This window comes from Silene latifolia, chromosome 9, assembly GCF_048544455.1.
Source record: "Silene latifolia isolate original U9 population chromosome 9, ASM4854445v1, whole genome shotgun sequence".
NCBI classification, from domain to species: domain Eukaryota; kingdom Viridiplantae; phylum Streptophyta; class Magnoliopsida; order Caryophyllales; family Caryophyllaceae; genus Silene; species Silene latifolia.
Window position 1 is genome coordinate 35385496 of NC_133534.1, and position 20264 is coordinate 35405759.

General features: G+C 34.4%; 1 long non-coding RNA gene across 1 annotated transcript; it reads right to left on the reverse strand.

Annotated features, from left to right (window-relative positions):
• Positions 1 to 4740: 4740 nt before the first annotated feature.
• Positions 4741 to 6351, reverse strand: LOC141602590 (uncharacterized). The gene is made up of 4 exons (XR_012524545.1): positions 6266 to 6351; positions 6125 to 6166; positions 5363 to 5404; positions 4741 to 4926 (listed from the first exon to the last, which is right to left on the reverse strand). It is a non-coding gene; the product is annotated as an uncharacterized LOC141602590 (long non-coding RNA).
• Positions 6352 to 20264: the final 13913 nt, after the last annotated feature.

A 20264-nucleotide genomic window follows, 5' to 3' on the forward strand; every position in this document is an offset into this window, starting at 1 on the left:
AAGTTTCCTCAGGATTCTGAGGAGGAGGGGTTGTAGGAACCGCTGCCCTGGTAGACTTCTTTTTTGCAGCCATTATTTGAAAGATTATGGAAAATTGATTGAAGATTGAAGAAGTTGGGAATTAAGAGAACTGAAGAAAAAGATTATTAAAGAGAGAAATAAGAAGAATTGCTTTGGTGAGTTCAACTTAATGAAGCACGCAGGTATTTATAATGAAGAAGATTAGGGTTTCAGCCGCAAAGGAAGTGGATTATCATTAAGGAAGTTGCAGTAAATACTACACGCGTCATCAACTACAGTAAAATAGCCGTTACAGGAAATTGACTAGGCAAAACTTAACCGTTGGGTAATCTTCCTAAAAATAAAGTTATCTCCTCATTTTTTCGTCCTGGCACACTACAAATAAGGAGATAAGGGGCAATTGTTAGGCCTGGAAATCCGCAGACCTTCCTGATCAGTATCTCATCTGAACCTAACTGCCAGGCCGTCAGGGTGTCAGGCTATCAGGACACATGAAGATAGGCGCCAGGCCATGGAGAGGACAACGGTCAAAATATCAGGACGATATTAGACCATATACGCGTATTATAAAGGAATTATATACGCAACATTAAGTGTGAAGATCTCGCAGTAAATGGAGTAATTAAGGGAGGAATAATTAGCAATTATTCCAGGCAATAATGGAAAATAATCCGCATTCATTACCATATCAGGCAGCCGTTCAAGATTGAAGATTATATAAGGAGCACTTTGAAGATGTTGGACTCACCTCATTCTCACACAAGAAGAAGCATACGCAATACATAGAGAAATATAAGCATTATTATTATCATACAATAGTTCTCCCAAATTACATAGTGAAATCCTCTCCAGGCTTGGTGCCCGTGGTTTTTTCCCATTCAAGGGTTTTCCACGTACAAAATTCTTTGTCTTATTATTGTTATCGTTATTTTATTTACAGCTTTATATTGCGCCCTGACGACCTGACCAACAGACTACCTAGAGCTAGTTAACCTTACACAACTCTACCCTGACCTGATTTCGCCTTGCGCAAAATCCACACAAAACATACAGTATAATGTATAACTCCAGGAATAACTCCAGGTATAACTCTAGGTATAACTCCAGGCATCTAATGTATAACTCCAAAGTATATATTGTATAACTCTAAGCTATACTGTATAACTCTAGGCAAATAATGTATAACTCCAGTATGGAAATGTCTCTATATTGATATCTGAGCTCACCATATCAGAGTCCAGTTGGAATGGACTAGAACACGACTCTTGCCACATGTCCCACGAGGCACAAAAGCCTTCAGAATTATCAACATCCAAGTTTTTTTTCCTGCCTTGCCAAATTGCAATTGCTAGGTCCTATAAACATGATAGACGGGGGTTGGCAGCTTATATCACAAGTTACGTACATTTTGTCACAAAATAACTTGCGGAGTTCGAGCACACTTACAGCGTGACCTAGGCCGAAGAAACAGCGCGAACTTGCAACAGCTGTGGTGTTCGCGTGCGTAAGTTGATTGAGTAGTACAGACCAGCAGTCGATGACATTGGCCATAATCTGAGACCCGGGCATCAACGTATGGAGATCAATACGCGTTATGCAATTTGGGGTGTTATATGTGACCAATTGTTCCCTACAAAGGATTAGCAAAATGAGATACGCAGCAAGTGTTGTTCATGACTTGTTTCACTATCGTATTGAAATATAGGTAAAACTTATCTTTTACTTACTCTTTATTATGGTCGTGGAATTGATCAAAGACATAATCCATTACATCCTTCCTCACCCTGAACACCATCCTGAAACGTTCCTTGTTAAATCGCAAAGAATCGTGAGCATACGTCTTTGGTCGGGTTCGGGTGCCCCGCAATCCTCAGAACAACCTAGGTTCTCAGGTACAATGTCCATACACGGAAGGGGGACAGTTGAATGCAGTAAGAAAGGACGGTGGATCATGTCACATCGCGGCACATAAATAGGGGGGGGGGGTGCAACCGGCTCAACCCTAGCACCAGCGATTTCAACTACCACACCTTCTTTGGCCGCACTAATCGTTCGCTCATCAACCCCGGCAAATGCCTCATTCACATCTGTCGTGCTCATGAAAGTCAGAGGGATTTGATTTCCACTCCATTCCGTTGAAGGATCCCCCGGGGTGACCTCCGCACCATCGACAACAACTACGTTTTCACCCCCGTTGTTAGAATGTTGTTCAACATTCTCAATTACATCCTTTAGTACAGTGTCCTGAATGAAAAATAATAAAATTAAACACCATGCTTTTGTACCAAAAAAGTTACAGGTATAACTCTAAAAGTGATACAAAGAGGTCACAGAGTTACAGAAACAATGAATTACAGTTATATATAGAAGGGCAAGAGTTATACACATGTGTGAAGTATTACAAATATGCTATAAGAGTTATATATATTTGAGTTAGAGTTATACACATATGGTTAAGAGTTGTACCAAACGGCCGTTGCAGTTGTACAGATTGAAAAATAAAGTTATACAAAGAGGCACTACAGTTACAAGGCCTCATCATAAGTTTCAACAAAGTTATACATAATACACTTAGAGTTATACACGACCAATTAAAAAAAAACAAATGTATAACAAGTATTTAGCGCAAATTAACAAACTTACCTCGCCACCAGGACCACTCCCGTCCGCTGGAAGTCCACATAAAGCTTCCTTGATTTCAGCAGTAGAAAACATACACTCCATCAATTCTTGTGTATCCATTGGCAATGATGGGACCGTAGATTTTTCCATCTCCTTATCTGACGGTTGATTGTCTGACAATCTTTCAACATTTTCTTTCAACCCCTCCTCATGAACTTGCTCATGCACCTCATCACCTACCCCGGGCCGAGTTTCAGCATCCTCTGACCGTCCGTAAGCTTGGTCAATTTCCTCCACGGTGTACTTTGCCTCCAACAACAGCTCTCTGACAGTTTGGACGGGGGTGCACACAACTTGATCCTCTAACCCTGGGCTAGTATCTGACAACGGATTAGAAACTACTGTATCACCTCCCACTTCCTCCATAATCTTTGACCATTAAACTGCAACTGATTTCGTTGGCGCGTCAGCTTTGTCCGACTCTCCACGCGGCTCAACACAAGGGTTACCACCCCTGCCACCCCCATCATTGGCGAGACTAGACAGAACTTCACTTATTTGACGCGTAGATGCATCGATTTCGTCATTTTTTTTTAGGGACTCACTAACTACCTCTCCAAATGCAGAAGCGTTACCAACAGAAACCTTCAGCCTTTCTGCAATCTGTTCTGCTTCAGCAACGTACTTTTGAATCTTTTCACCCTCAAAAAATTCTTGAGAGGCCTGACTAGGATTTAGGCCCGTCGGATCACTAGTTACAGCTTTGATCCTTGCGGTTACATCTGCGTACCATGAATAGAACACAATAGCGTTCCTTTGCATCTGTAGATAAAGCTCGTGAGTACGTTGCATTGAAGAAGTACAGTAAGTTAGTTATATTATAATAGATGGGTACGTTCAACAGAAACAGAATCAATCTGCAAAATATATAATAGTTTGAACTTACATCGACAGCCCTAGCTTTCAATTCCTGGTCATCCTTGACACCTGCTGGTAGTTCGATCTGAATGAATTTCTTCTCAGAAGTTGAGCAGGAGAGAGAGGATGGGGGGGCTGATAGCAATGATAGTTTGGGTTCACGAGGGTCGCCGAGGCCGACATCTTGTCCAAACTCTTAATATAAGAGGGATCTTGAAGGCACCTCGGATACCTGGTCTTAGACAAAGTTAAAGTACCCAATCCCCCTTGAGCCACCTCAAATTTTACCCTATCTACAAGCGAAGTTTCATCCTAATGCTTAATCAAAGGTAGATCGTGGAGGCACGACCTACCCTTGTAATCATATTGCTGAAAGTAGCTTTTCATGAGGAAGGGGATACAGCCACCCAACATCGTTAACCCCCAGTCTGTCCCCGCTTTCACCATAATTTCCAAAATATAAGAGCACCCGTCAAAATGCGGAATGGCTTTAGGGTCTTCTACAGCCCTTAAAAGCTTCAAATCTATCCCGTTGTTTGGGGTGGGTGCGAGTAATGAAGACATAGAGAACAAAACAAATAGCCGGCAAAAATGATCGTCCGCCTCCTCGTACTCCATAAGTTCCTTGTGAACTTTCCCTAAACTTATTGAACTATTTGTTTTCTCCACCCCGTAAGCTTACCGCCATTTGTCCTTCTGCTCCTTATTTTCGGGATCGTTGGACCCCTTCTGCGAACCAGTAGGTACCAACGGGAGACGGTTGGGTCCAAAAGGTATCAAAAAACAGTCATGCACGTCATGCTTACTGATCATAAACTCCTTCTTCCGAGAAGCCCTGGACACATATGACCCATCAGAGAAGGACTCCAAGAATAGGCGAACGTGTGCAAGTTGGAAGCTGCTAATCTTAAGCTCCAAAAGGCCACCAAACCCAATTTTCTTAATAGCGGACACCTGATCCTCATTAAGCTTTTCAATGAGAGAGACAAGCTTTTGAGATCGACAAGAAACCATGATTTCATGCACCCTCTTTACCCTTTGCTTGGCCTCAACCATCTGGGGAAAAACAAGGACAACACATAAAATTAGACATACTGTAGTTGCAATTAGAGATATTTGCAACAAAAAAATAGACATACTGTGAACTAAAGTTATATAATAAATAGTCAGAGTTATACAAAATATAAGTAAAGTTATACATTCTGATAGTAGAGTTAGTCAGAAAATATCAAGAGTTATACATTTTGACAGCAGAAGTTATTCAAAATGTAATCAGAGTTATACAACAAATGACTGCAGTTATAAAAAAGTCAAACTTTGAACCTTGGAATCAGGTCCCTTCTCAGTACTTGGTACATCATCCATCTGTAGGTGACAAACAATAGGGATTCAGATTATGTATAACCAAAATTCTGTAAAATCAAAATTCTGTAAAATCCAAAATTCTTTTCACCATTCAAAAGAAGAGATAATCAGGAGAGTTATACAGAATAACAGTAGAGTTATACATATAATAACAAAAGTTAGACAATCTGAAACTAAAGTTATATAATGTGTAACTCTAGCCATAGAATGTATAACTCTATTAATAAAATGTATAACTCCAAGTATATACTGTATAACTCAAGGCATATACTGTATAACTCTAGGCATATATTGTATAACGCCAGGTATAAAGTGTACAACTCTAGGCATATATTATATAACTCCAGTTATACATTATGACAGTAGAAGTTATTCAACATGTAATCAGAGTTATACAACAAATGACTGCAGTTATAACAAAAGTCAGACTTTTAACCTTGGAATCAGCTCCCTTGTCAGTACTTGGTACATCATCCATCTGTAGGTGACAAACAATAGGGATTCAGATTATGCATATATTTAGTTGAAGTTATACATAATTCTATAAGAGTTATATAAAAAAGAATTTTGAATGGTTTGTCATCTCTTCTTTTCAACCAAAATTCTGTAAAATCCAAAATTCTTTTCACCATTCAAAAGAAGAGATAATCAGAAAAGTTAGCTATACAGAATAACAGTAGAGTTATACATATAATAACAAAAGTTAGACATTCTGAAAACTAAAGTTATATAATGTATAACTCTAGCCATAAAATGTATAACTGTAAGCATATACAGTATAATGTATAACTCCAGGAATAACTCCAGGTATAACTCTAGGTATAACTCCAGGCATCTAATGTATAATTCCAAAGTATATATTGTATAACTCTAGGCATATATTGTATAACTCTAGGCATATACTGTATAACTCTAGGTATATATTGTATAACTCCAAGTATAAAATGTATAACTCTAGGCATATATTGTATAACTCTAGGCATAGAAATTAAATAGAAGTAGAGTTATACATATAACAATTAGAGTTTTACATTATGAAAGAAGAGTTGGTCACATAATCAGAAGAGCTATACATCTAGTAACCAGAGTTATACATCTAGTAACCAGAGTTATTCATATTGAGTACTAAAGTTATTCAAAACGTAGAAAGAGTTATACAACGACTGACTGCAGATAAATAAAAGTCAAAATTTTTAACCTGGATATCAAGTCCCTTGTCAATACTTTCTACAACATCCATCTGTAGATGACAAACAATTGGGATTAAAATTATGCATATATTTAATTGAAGTTATACATCATTCTATAAGAGTTATACCAACAAGACGAGATTTTTTACCTTTGATTCAGATTTCTTGGAAGTTTTCTTGGCATTTTTCTTGGCAAAAACCATTGTTAATTATCAAATGAACTCGTATTTGATCTGCACAACCATAATTAACAATTGAACAAATCAACATCAGTAAACCCATAATTGAAAATTGAAAAATCAAATGAACTCTTTTTATGATAGTTTAACAAAGGCAATAATTAACAAAAAACAAACTACAAATCACTAAATAAGAAATGGAAAAAATACCTTATAAAAAATGGAGACAGGCGAGTTTGCAGGCGAGTTGGAATTAATTGGTAGTGATGAAAATGGCGTCTGTTGAGTTGGAATTAATTGGTAGTGATGAAAATGGAGTTATCAGCAATGTGAAGAAAGAAAAAGGAAGACGAAATGACAGGAAATATAGGGGAAAAAACCGCAAGTTGTTTTGAATTATGTGGAAAATGAGGAGGGAAATGATGACAGACTGATGGACATAACAGTAGCATGCATGGGTTAGTGGGTAAGAGGAGAGAAGTAAATCTAAAATATAAGTTGAGTGGGGTTTTACTGCGCCTTTTCTGTACAATCTTGGCCATTGGTTTGCTTGATCCAACAGCCCACATTAAGACTTATGGACTTAATATGATATAAGGGACTTAGTTAATCTCTTCTCTCTCTCTCTCTCTCTCTCTCTCTCTCTCTCTATATATATATATATATATATATATATATATATATATATATATATATATATATATATATATATATAGATATAGATTTGAGATCCTATGAGAACCATCAAGATAATGAGAACTGTGAGAACCACTAACAACCATTGGATCTATTGCCGAGTGGATGACGAGATTAACTTATCTAACTTAAAAAATCTCGCACAGCGAACAACCCCCACCCAAAACCATTCTAATCACCTTATTTTACCAAAAGCTATTCTCACTCATATTTTTTTCTCCCTCTATGATTATCGTCACCATCTCTCTCCTTTATTTGCAACCACAAACCAACGGGTCACCTCCCTACGACGACATGAAATTGGCTGTGAGACGACCACTCTTGTCCAAGAATAGTCACTCTTCTTTTGAATTGTTTTTAATTTAGGTAATTGTTTTCCCCAAATTTTACCTAATTCAAAGAATTGAAACCCTAATTATTTCTCCTAAATTTTACCTAATTATAGAATGCTTTAATTCCAGGTGAAGGAACTTACTTTATTCCTTCAAGCCTTCAACAAATGCTTCATCCTATATATTCATTTCTTCTATATATAATACCAAGGTTGGCAATCCGACTTGGAAAACGTACTTGGTGGCAAAACTAAGTACAACCTACCTAATGGTGGAAACTCATTTTGTAACGTTTTGTACACAGCAATTGAAGTCAGGTTTGAATTGACTGCTAATGTTAATGATTAATCCATGTGGGTTCCAAGAGTTGATTGAAATTTGCGGTTGTGTGACATTCTGACTTCTGAGCAACTTGGTGTAAGGTATTTCTAATTTCTTGCTTGTTTAGTCTTCTACCATCTACCAATCTTCCTTTTTTTGTGTATTAAAAGTTATCATTGTCTATACGCCTATTTCTTTTTTGGCTGAAATTTAGATGAGATTTCGCAAGGCTGTACTAGCCACATTTAGAGTTAACTAAAGTTGATTATAAAATGAACAAATAAATTATTGTTGTTGATCAGTTTTATGCTCGGAAATTGTTCAAGTTTTGAATACATGACTTTTCTACTGTTTATAATAGTTCGAAAACTCGATTACTAATTAGCAAGTTATTTTTTTTTGCTTATTTAAATGTTGCTTATTGTGTTTCCCGCGTAGGAATCGATGTTTCGTCATCATTTAAGCCGGATTGTATCGATTTGTTCTTTGAAATTGTTTATATATCGAGTTTAACCATTGTAGATTTAGCATATGCCCTGTGTTTTGAGCTATTAAACATGTTAATATGCTTATATTCATTCGGTTTTGGAAGCTTTAAGTTCAAAATTCTCATTACATTTTTTGATTTCCCCCCTTTTGTAGCTAATTTCTTTTTTCGATAAAAATTTGTCATTACATTTCAGAACTTTTCTTGTTGAGCCAAGATCTATGTCGACATTAGCCTAGTTTCATTACCTGAAACTCCTAACAAAGTGTGGTTACAAATCATTTGTAGTCTTGAATGTATGTTCTTACGTGTTTCAAATGTTATAAGCTACGTACATTGGTAATGTTGTCTTCCACGTGCATTGGTAATGTTGTATGCTATGTTCGATAGTCTCACGTGTTTGTTCTCACGAGTCACGAGTCTAGAGAGATTTGAGGACAAACTAAAAAAAAAAAAAAATACAAGTAGATCTTATCTAGCAGGGGCGACCCTATTTTAGTTCAGGAATGTTTAGAATTTATTGATTTTTTATGTTCATATGCATTTAGTATCTAAAATATTGTAGCATGTAGTTTTGATTCAATGTTCTTCTGCTAAATTGTAGCCGGGCCGCCTAATGTCTCTTATTCCACATTCATTAACTTATGATGTGTTCTTACCTCTACCTTGTAACAGTTCATTGTCTCAAAATCTAACCGAATTGATTGTGAAGTGTAATAACTTGAAAAATCTCTTCATTATATATCAATTTGTGTTTGTGTTATTACTATCTTAAAATCGCAATCTTACTCAAATCATTGACAGATATGGGGCGAGATATGAGGTGAAAGACTTTTGCAATCAAGAAAAACCACCAGTGAAAGGAGGTGAGTCAATTAAAGATCATTTTTCATCAGAATAAACAAATGCATCAAATAAGAAAGGCATGAATGGCAAGGGTTTAGTCTTAAATAGCTTTGTCTATGCATGAAGTAGCCTAAGAGATTCATGAAAAAGCAATATATGTGCATTAAACAACCTTGTACATGCATGAAATATGAAATATGTAAAGTCTGCATCGTTTCGTCTTTTTTTTTTTTGATCCTCGTTTGAATGACTATTTATGTTTTTTTTGTTTTTGATCCCCGACCCAGTAATAATGGTAAGAGTTTAGGGGTGCAATGGCCTTATCAATGCATGAAGTAGCCTTCTAGATGCATGAAAAAGTGATATGTGCATTAAACAACCTTGTACATGTATGAAATATGTAAAAAAAGTGCGTCGTTCGTCTCTTTCCTATTTAATCCCCTTTAGAATGACTTTTCCTGAAAAGGTTACCGCGGAGTTGGCTAATCCTACCCTAACTCTTTTCCCCTTAAAAGGGTTGACTCTGCCCCTCTAGGTTGTCTTTTGGTCTTGATTGCGGGGTTGGCTAATCCTACCCTATACCCTTTTTTTGGCATACTTAAGGAAACTATCCCCCAAATTTAAACCCGTTCCTATGACTATGGAGAGGGTTTAGGGTTGGATTAGGCGGCTCCGCGATAGCGGACAGCCTAATCTAACCGTAAACCATTTCCCATCCTAAATTTTATGACACTATTCACTAGTTTTAATCACGTCCCCTAAAAAAGGTTCACTCTTCCCCTCTATGGTGTCTATTGACCTTGCTGCCTTTTGAATGATAATAAGGTAAAAGGTTTAGGGTTAAATTAGGCAGGCCCTCGTAGCCGTCGGCCTAATCCAACCCTAAACCCTTTCCCGTCTTAAATTTAGGATAACCGTCCCTTATCGTTTGTCCCAATAATAATGGTAAGGGTTTGGGTTGCAATAGGCTTATCAATGCATGAAATAATGTTGTAGATGCATGAAAAAATAATATATGTGCATTAAACAACCGTGTACATGCATGAAATAAGTGTTATATGTGCATGAAATAAGATTATATGTGCATGAAATAAGGTTATATGTGCATGAAGTAAACTTCTACATACATAAAATAAGGTTTTGTTTTTGTGTATAATTAGACCATGTATGTGCATTAAAAAGTTACATCAGTTGGTTATATTATGATACTAATTATTAAAAAGTTACATCAGTTGCAAGTCCTCGCGACACAAGCAAAGTTAACGAAGGATTTTTACCAACAGATGTGCAACCTAAGAACAACAAAAAGAAGCCATATCTTCTTGGTTTATTTTATATATTTTGATTTATTTCTTTTGAGCAATTGCGTGATGTAGAGCCCTCATTTCATCTTTTTTTAGCGTATATTAAAGGCTATTAGCTCAATGGTAGAGCGAAGTGCTAATTTTGCACAAAGATATGGGTTCGAATCCCATATAGCCTATTAAATAACGAATTCTATGATTGCATCTTGTCGAGATGCAAACGGTACAGTCCAGATAAGATTAGGATGCCATAATCATACATTCATACTTGGTCAAAGACAAGCATGCCATAATTAGACTTGTGCGTGCAGCAAGAACGACAATGACATCAAGCCGATATCCATGCCTTACTTGAAATAGGATTACCAATTATACAAAAACATTCAATCTTAAATTAAAAGAAAGAATTGTATTTATAGCCAATGTGAGAGTCGAACCCACATCTTGTGCAATTGCACAATACTCTACCATTTGAGTTAATTGGCTTTCAAAATAAGTAAAAGGTAAATATTCATAATGTAAAAACGACAATGACGTCAAGGCGATATATATTATAAACAATCACCTCTCTGAGAGGAACATGGTCGAGAGCTATCATTGCTTTTCTCAATGAACCTAAGTAGTTTTTATATAGGCTATGTAGTATAAATAAAAGGTATGGGAGTTCATCCAAACTATGACAAGTAATTTCATCACAATTCTAATGGCCCTTTCAAGTCAAGCAGATGATCGCAACCCTCTATGATTAGCTTGTTATTGTCAACACTTATCAAGGAGAATCAAATAATTAAATATATATCATCTCAAGGCCTTGAAAATGAGAGTAGCAATAAGGTTATTACCCAACCTGTGAAAAATAACTCTTGTCATTGATCCTGAAATTGAGTAAGCTAGAAAAATAATTCCTCAACTAATGAGAAGCTAATGACTATGATCTGTATAACTACAATCTGTAAGCATCAACATTAGCATTTTAGATCTTTATACTATGTTCTAATCATAATATCTCAATTGGTAAGAGAAGAGTTAGCAAGTTGGGTGGTTGCTTGTTCGGGTGTTTATTTTGAGTTAAACTGAACCTTGTAAATTTGTGTTCAACTCTATATGAACACAAATTTGATTGATACAAACACTACGAAAAATGATGCAATCTTGGAATCTTGGATGCCGCCTTCACTCACGGTCGCATTCTCGTAACATAGTACATGGAATTTTCTTATATTCACCTCCTGACATAAACTTGTAGTGTCATGAATCTTGGTGTCGAAAAACTCAAAAGGAGTTTATACATGGTGACTGAAGCTCGAAAACATGTCGCCCTAAGGTGTGCTTATTTAATGAGCAGTTCAGTATGTGTAAAAAGTGTGCAACATTTGTGCAGTTTGCATTCTAGGTGCTGAAACTAATTACTAATTGCTAATCATTTAGCTTAACTTGTGGTATAAAAACTAGCATTATTTTAGTTTGTTCATATTTCAGATGCTTCATGGACGGGTGCTAATTAGATACACAAAAATAACCAATACATGCACAAAATAACAGATTAAATTTCTCTATGAATAAAGTGAGGAGGTTGTGCATTTTTTCAAGTAAGATATGCAACCTAGGAGCTTGATAATATTAATGGAAAACTAAGAAAACTTGCTTAAAGTCTAGGTCAAAATCATAGTAAGACAGGACAAGGACTCATAATTATAAACAACGATGGATTAAGGCTTATTTTCATATTTTAGTAATCTATGAACCATAAGTTTACTGCATATCAATTTAGGCTAAAAACAGAATCAATCAAATAAATTTGGCATAAACTCTTGAGCTTCAATATGTGAAAAATTGATGAATTAACAAATTTGAAACAATTAAGGTAATTTCTCAATACCCCAACCCTAGTTTCAATTTTATACGCCAATTATATGTATAGAAACTCGAATCAATAATTCGTCGACTCTAATTTGTTGAGTAATTAACAAATTCGAAGCACATGAAGTCGAAATTCAAGTAAATTGATGAAGAAATTAAACAAACCTCATTGGATTTGATGAACGGTGATGTTCAATTTTCGTCTCCATTGATGAAGGATGTAGCAGATATTAAAACTTGTTCTTCAATTTCAAAAGGCATTTTGGTGATCTGGGAGAGATAAAAAAATTGGAGACCAAAAGTATCAGACTAAAAGTAATTTGGTTAAAAGAATGAGGGTTGGACCAAAAAAAGTGGTATTATCTCAGCCATTCATGCCATTCATTTGTTTAAGATCTAAGGGTTGTAAGTGGTTCTCACAGTTCTCATTATGTTAGTGGTTCTCACCGGATCCTAACCCTATATATATATATATATATATATAGAAGGGTTCTAGTAAGGCCACCATATATATTGAGTCCCTAAGTCCTTATAAGGGCTCTTGAATGAAGGAAATGGAGGGATGAGATTACATCTCAAAGAAGGGTCATAAATCTCCCTCACTAATCTCCCTCCCTAATCTTCGTATAACTCCTTCTAATCTTGTATAACTCCTTCACCATTCTAATCTCCCTACTCACTCACTCCCTCATCATCCATTTCATTCATTCACATTCTTCAATCATTCACCCTCTCTCTCCTAATTCATTCTCTCCCAATAAAAAAAAAACCCAAAAAATAAAAATAAAAACCAAACAAATACTCTTTTGTTCATCAACAAAAGATAAAAACCCAATCAAAAAACAACTTCTTCTTCTTGAATCTGGAAAAAAAAACAACAATAAAGACTAAAAATCACCCACAACCACCCACACGCGGCCCACCACGAACCACCCCACCTCGGATCTTGCTTCCTTCCAGCCCCACGCCGCCACCCCCCTGCACAACCGCATCACCCACCGCCACCCCCCTGCACAACCGCACCTCTCCCACCGCAGTTGACCACCAAGCAACAACCACCAAACCACGACCCACCATCGTTCTCCCCTCTTAAAGCCATCACGCCGACCACCAAGCAACACCCTACCATCGTTCTCCCCTCCTGAAGCCATCATGCCGACCACCAGCCTCCACTCCCTCGTCCTTATTCCGCCTCCCTACTCCTTGCCGCGACTGCTGCCCCTCCCTACCATCGTTCTCCCCTTTTTGTTTTTTTTTGTTTAAATTTCAGATTTGATTTTTATTGTTTAAATTTCAGATTTTTGGTTTTTATTTGTTTGGTTTATTTTTTATTTTTTTGTTATTTGGTTTTTTTTGACTTAGTGGTTAGTTTTTTATTATTGTTATTCAAGTTTTTTTATTTGTTTGATTTTATGTTATTTGTATATTTTAGATATCATGTTTTATATTTTTTCAAATCTGTCTTGTTAAAGTTATACTATTTACGACTAAAGTTATACACTTAAAACATTAAAGTTATACTATTTACGACTAAAGTTATACCCTTAAAACATTAAAGTTATACTATTTACGACTAAAGTTATACACTTAAAACATCTAATTTTTTGTTGGTTTCTTTTAGATCTAATTTTTTGTTTTTCCTGTTTTATTTTTGTTTTTTTTGTTTTTCAGATTTGGTTTTTTTATTGGTTGTTAGTATTGTTATTTAATTATTTTTTGGGCCGTTTTTTTTTATTTGGTTGTTATTGTTATTTGTTTTGTATTGTTATTTGTTATTGTATTTTCTAATTTAATTGGTCTTATTATATACAATTCGTCTTATTATATATTTTTTTTAGATCTAATATTTGTTGTTGACGAAGTACGGATTTTTAAGATTTTTTTGTTCATTTTTTTATTAGATTTCCTTTGTTTTGTATTTCATTTAAATTATCCTATTTATGCCTAAAGTTATACGCTTGAAACATTAAAGTTATACTATTCACGACTAAAGTTATACCTTCGAAACATTAAAGTTATACTATTTACGACTAAAGTTGTATCATTGAAACATTATGATTTGTGTTATGTTTTGATTTTATTTTTTTTATTGTTTGATTTTTTTACATTTATTGGTTAGGTTTTGTTGGTTTTTTTTTGTTGGTGTGAATTATGTATTTTTTTCCTTCTTCTTATATTTTGGAGTAAAGTAATGCGATTTTGTAATAAAGTTACACAATTTTGGATTAAAGTTGTACAAATATGGACTAAAGTTATACAAATAAGTACTAAAGTTGTACAAATATGGACTAAAGTTATACAAATAAGGACTAGAGTTATACAAAAATGGACTAAAGTTATACAAAAATGGACTAAAGTTATACAAATAAGGACTAGAGTTATACAAAAATGGACTACAGCTATACAAAAATGGACTAAAGTTATAAAAAAAATTGACTAGAGTTATACAAATATGGACTAAAGTTATACAAAAATGGGTTAAAGTTATACAAAAATGGGTTAAAGTTATAAAAATTTGAACTAAAGTTATACAAAAAATGACTGAAGTTATACTATTATGCACTAAAGTTATACAATTTTTGACTAAAGTTACACAAATTTAGACTAAAGTTATACTATTATGGACTACAGTTATACAATTTTTGATTAAAGTTATACAAATTTGGACTAAAGTTATACAAAAAATGACTGAAGTTATACTATTATGGACTAAAGTTATACAAATATGGAGTAAAGTTATACAAATATGGAGTAAAGTTATACAAAACTGGACTAAAGTTATACAAAAATTGACTAAACTTATACTAAATATGTATAACTTTAGTCCTTATATGTATAACTTTAGTCCATTTTTATATAACTTTAGTCCTTATTTGTATAACTTTAGTCCTTGTATAACTTTAGGCCATTTTTGTATAACTTTAGTCCATTTTTGTATAACTTTAGTCAATTTTTGTATAACTTTAGTCCTTATTTGTATAACTTTAGTCCATATTTGTATAACTTTAGTCAATTTTTGTATAACTTTAGTCCTTATTTGTATAACTTTAGTCCATATTTGTATAACTTTAGTCAATATTTGTATAACTTTAGTCCTTATTTGTATAACTTTAGTCCATATTTGTATAACTTTAGTCAATTTTTGTATAACTTTAGTCCTTATTTGTATAACTTTAATCAATTTTTGTATAGCTTTAGACCATTTTTGTATAACTTTAGCCCTTATTTGAATAACTTTAGTCAATTTATATCATTTTTATATAAAAATTTTAACAACAAATTTTATGAAAAATAGTTTAGTAGATCTTAGATGAAATAAAGTATATCACAAAAAAAAAAACGATATTTAAAAACCGAATTTTTTTTAAAAAAAAAAAACGTATAACAAGAAGAGATTGAAAAGAATAAATAACAACAAAAACTAACAAAAATTAACAAATAGAATAAACCGACCACAAACAACAAATTTAACACAAAATCTGAAAAAAAAAAGTGACGAAAAAAACCGAGACACAAAATCTGGAAAAAAAAAAAAACGAGTTTGTATAATTTACCGACGACGGTGTTGGAGGTAGAGGTGGGCGGTGGGTGGTGTCGGGTGGGATAGTGGTGGGTGGTGGTGAATGAAGAAGAGAGAAATGAATGATTTATTTGGATTTTTTGGGTTTTTTTTTATTTATTTGGATTTTTTGGGTTTTTTTATTTGTTTGGATTTTTTGGGTTTTTTTATTTATTTGGATTTTTTGGGTTTTTTATTTATTTGGATTTTTTGGGTTTTTTTATTGAGGTTTTGAGAGAAGAGAAGAGTGAAATGTGTGAGATGAGAGAGAAATGGGTGGGTAGAAAACAAATATATAGTAAATTAGTGGTTAATTAGGGTGGATTAGTAAAGTGTGTTAATTAGCTTCTATAATGACTTTGGGTTGGTTCATCTCATCCCTTCATCTCCCTCCATCCAATGGCTCATAATAGAACTTATGGACTCAATATATATCATGGCCTTACATGATCTCTTCTCTTCTCTTTCTCTCTCTCTCTCTCTCTCTCTCTCTCTCTCTCTATATATATATATATATATATATATATATATATATAGAGAGAGAGAGAGATAAGAGATCTAGTGAGTCCATTTTTTTTTTTTGAGTCCATAAGTCCTTTCTAGAGCCCTTGGATGAGGAAGATGGAGGGATTAGGTTACATTTACACTCAAAGGTCATTAGTGAGTGTCTAACACTCTTCCTCATAATCACACAATTAATAACTAATCCATCACTAATTTACTATATATAATTTATTTTGACACTCACTTCTCACTCATCTCACAAAAATCATTCACTTTCTCCCTCAAAAAATCAATTCCTCTCAAAAATCCAACAAAAATCAAAAACCAAATAATTCAAAAAAAATTCCCCTTCATCCTCACCTACCTGACCCCACCGACCACCTCCACTGCCACCCACCCATGCCCACCAACCCCACCGACACCACCACCCAGCCAACCACCACCACCACACACGCCCACCAAAAGCCCAGCCGCAACAACAACCCACCCGGCAACAACAACCGACCACCTACTCCGCCGCACCACCACAACCCGACAACAACCCGCCCTTTTTCTGGCCAGATCTGCTTCCAAAATCTCAATGAGTTAGAATCCTAGTTTGCAGGCAGACTTCTTTCAATGAGTATTTCCCTTTTCCGGCCAGATCTGCCACGCCTTCCCCTCGCCACCTCACTTCCTCGCAACAAACACCACGACGACAACCACACCGTCCTTTCTCCACGATGACAACTACACCGTCCTCACTTCCTCCTCCTCTGAAAACCTCCTCGGCGGCCACCCACTTACCTGACGACCCTCCTCGACCACCATCACCAACAACCAACAAAAAAAAACGAGAGGAGGAGAGGAAACAGGCGGCCAGTGGCGGTGGTTGAATTTTTGGCGGTTTCTGCCCCCTTTTGTGTAGATCTTCAATGGTGGGTGTTGTTTGGTTGAAATGCCACAAACATTTTTATGGTGGTTGGTGTTGTTAGTTGGAGATTTAGGTTTATTTTATTATTTATTTTATTATTATTTCTTCTGATCTCGTTTTTTGTATTCTTTTTTTTTTTTTTTTTTTTACTGCAAATCTGATTTTTCTTTTTTTAAAAAGGACGGTGGTTGGATGTTAAATTTGTTATTGATGGTGGGTTATTGATAGAATGTGGTGTTTTCAGATCTGGTTGTTTAGAGTTAGTTGTATTTCTTTACATTTACACTTATTTTTCTTTAAATTTACACTCGTATTTCCTCACATTTACACTCGCATTTCTTTAAATTTACACTCTTATTTCCTCACATTTACACTAGTTTCAGATCTGGGTTTTTTTTGTTCTTTTACAGTTAAATTTATACTTATATTACCTCACATTTACACTAGTTTAATATTTTTATTCAAATCTCTTTGTTTTTGTTTCCTTTAATCTCGGCTTGTTTAAATTCAATGTGGAGGGTGGTTTGGTGGTGGAGGACGGTACTGTGTCGGACGGTGATAGTTTTTGTCGGTGGTTGGGCTACAGTTACACTCATAAAGGACTAAAGTTACACTCATAAATGACCAAAGTTACACTCAAAGGACCAAAGTTACACTTGTAAAACATTAAATTTACACTCGTAAAACTTCAAATTTACACTTAAAATACTACATTTACACTCGTAAAGCATCAAATTTACACTCGTAGCATGTTAAGATTATATAAATTCCAATTTTTATTATAGAAAATTGCCTAAAAAATCAAACTTACACTCTTAAAATATAACATTTACACTCGTAAAACATCAAAGTTACACTCGTAAAATGTTAAAATTATATAAATTCAAATTTTCCGTCAAAAAAAATCAAAATTACACTTATAAAACATCAAAGTTACCCTTGTATAATGTTAAAATTATATAATTTCAAAATTTCCGTCACAACAAAATCAAAATTACATTCGAAAAACTTCAAAGTTACACTCGTAAAATGTTAGAGTTACACTTGTAAAATTTTAAATTTGTATAAATTCAATTTTTTTTATACAAAAACCGCCTTAAAAGATCACATTTACACTCCTACAATTTACATTTACACTAAAAAAACTCATACAATATCAGAGTTACAAAAAACCTCCTTAAAATATCACATTTACACTTCTACAAGTTACATTTACACTCGTAAAACTCCTACAATATCACATTTACACTCACTAATCACTTAAACTCAAAAGTGATTAAATTAGTGATTAAAGAGTGAAAAAACAATTAGTTATATGATAAAAAATGATTAGTGAGAATATTTTTTTGTTCATTTCAATCTCAACCATCCATTTCAATCCAACCATCCACATTTTTTCCCTTTTTTTTAATAGTCCTTAATCAATCCCTTCTCCATCAATCTCAACCATCCATTTTCTCATCCAAATGGCCCTGAGAGGGATTTAGGGACTCAATGACATATGGTGGACTCATTAGAACTCCACTATATATATATATATATATATATATATATATATATATATATATATATATATATAGGGTTAGGATCCGGTGAGAACCACTAACATAATGAGAACTGTGAGAACCACTTACAACCCTTAGATCTTAAACAAATGAATGGCATGAATGGCTGAGATAATACCACTTTTTTTGGTCCAACCCTCATTCTTTTAACCAAATTACTTTTAGTCTGATACTTTTGGTCTCCAATTTTTTTATCTCTCCCAGATCACCAAAATGCCTTTTGAAATTGAAGAACAAGTTTTAATATCTGCTACATCCTTCATCAATGGAGACGAAAATTGAACATCACCGTTCATCAAATCCAATGAGGTTTGTTTAATTTCTTCATCAATTTACTTGAATTTCGACTTCATGTGCTTCGAATTTGTTAATTACTCAACAAATTAGAGTCGATTTAATTATTGATTCGAGTTTCTATACATATAATTGGCGTATAAAATTGAAACTAGGGTTGGGGTATTGAGAAATTACCTTAATTGTTTCAAATTTGTTAATTCATCAATTTTTCACATATTGAAGCTCAAGAGTTTATGCCAAATTTATTTGATTGATTCTGTTTCTAGCCTAAATTGATATGCAGTAAACTTATGGTTCATAGATTACTAAAATATGAAAATAAGCCTTAATCCATCGTTGTTTATAATTATGAGTCCTTGTCCTGTCTTACTATGATTTTGACCTAGACTTTAAGCAAGTTTTCTTAGTTTTCCATTAATATTATCAAGCTCCTAGGTTGCATATCTTACTTGGAAAAATGCACAACCTCCTCACTTTATTCATAGAGAAATTTAATCTGTTATTTTGTGCATGTATTGGTTATTTTTGTGTATCTAATTAGCACCCGTCCATGAAGCATCTGAAATATGAACAAACTAAAATAATGCTAGTTTTTATACCACAAGTTAAGCTAAATGATTAGCAATTAGTAATTAGTTTCAGCACCTAGAATGCAAACTGCACAAATGTTGCACACTTTTTACACATACTGAACTGCTCATTAAATAAGCACACCTTAGGGCGACATGTTTTCGAGCTTCAGTCACCATGTATAAACTCCTTTTGAGTTTTTCGACACCAAGATTCATGACACTACAAGTTTATGTCAGGAGGTGAATATAAGAAAATTCCATGTACTATGTTACGAGAATGCGACCGTGAGTGAAGGCGGCATCCAAGATTCCAAGATTGCATCATTTTTCGTAGTGTTTGTATCAATCAAATTTGTGTTCATATAGAGTTGAACACAAATTTACAAGGTTCAGTTTAACTCAAAATAAACACCCGAACAAGCAACCACCCAACTTGCTAACTCTTCTCTTACCAATTGAGATATTATGATTAGAACATAGTATAAAGATCTAAAATGCTAATGTTGATGCTTACAGATTGTAGTTATACAGATCATAGTCATTAGCTTCTCATTAGTTGAGGAATTATTTTTCTAGCTTACTCAATTTCAGGATCAATGACAAGAGTTATTTTTCACAGGTTGGGTAATAACCTTATTGCTACTCTCATTTTCAAGGCCTTGAGATGATATATATTTAATTATTTGATTCTCCTTGATAAGTGTTGACAATAA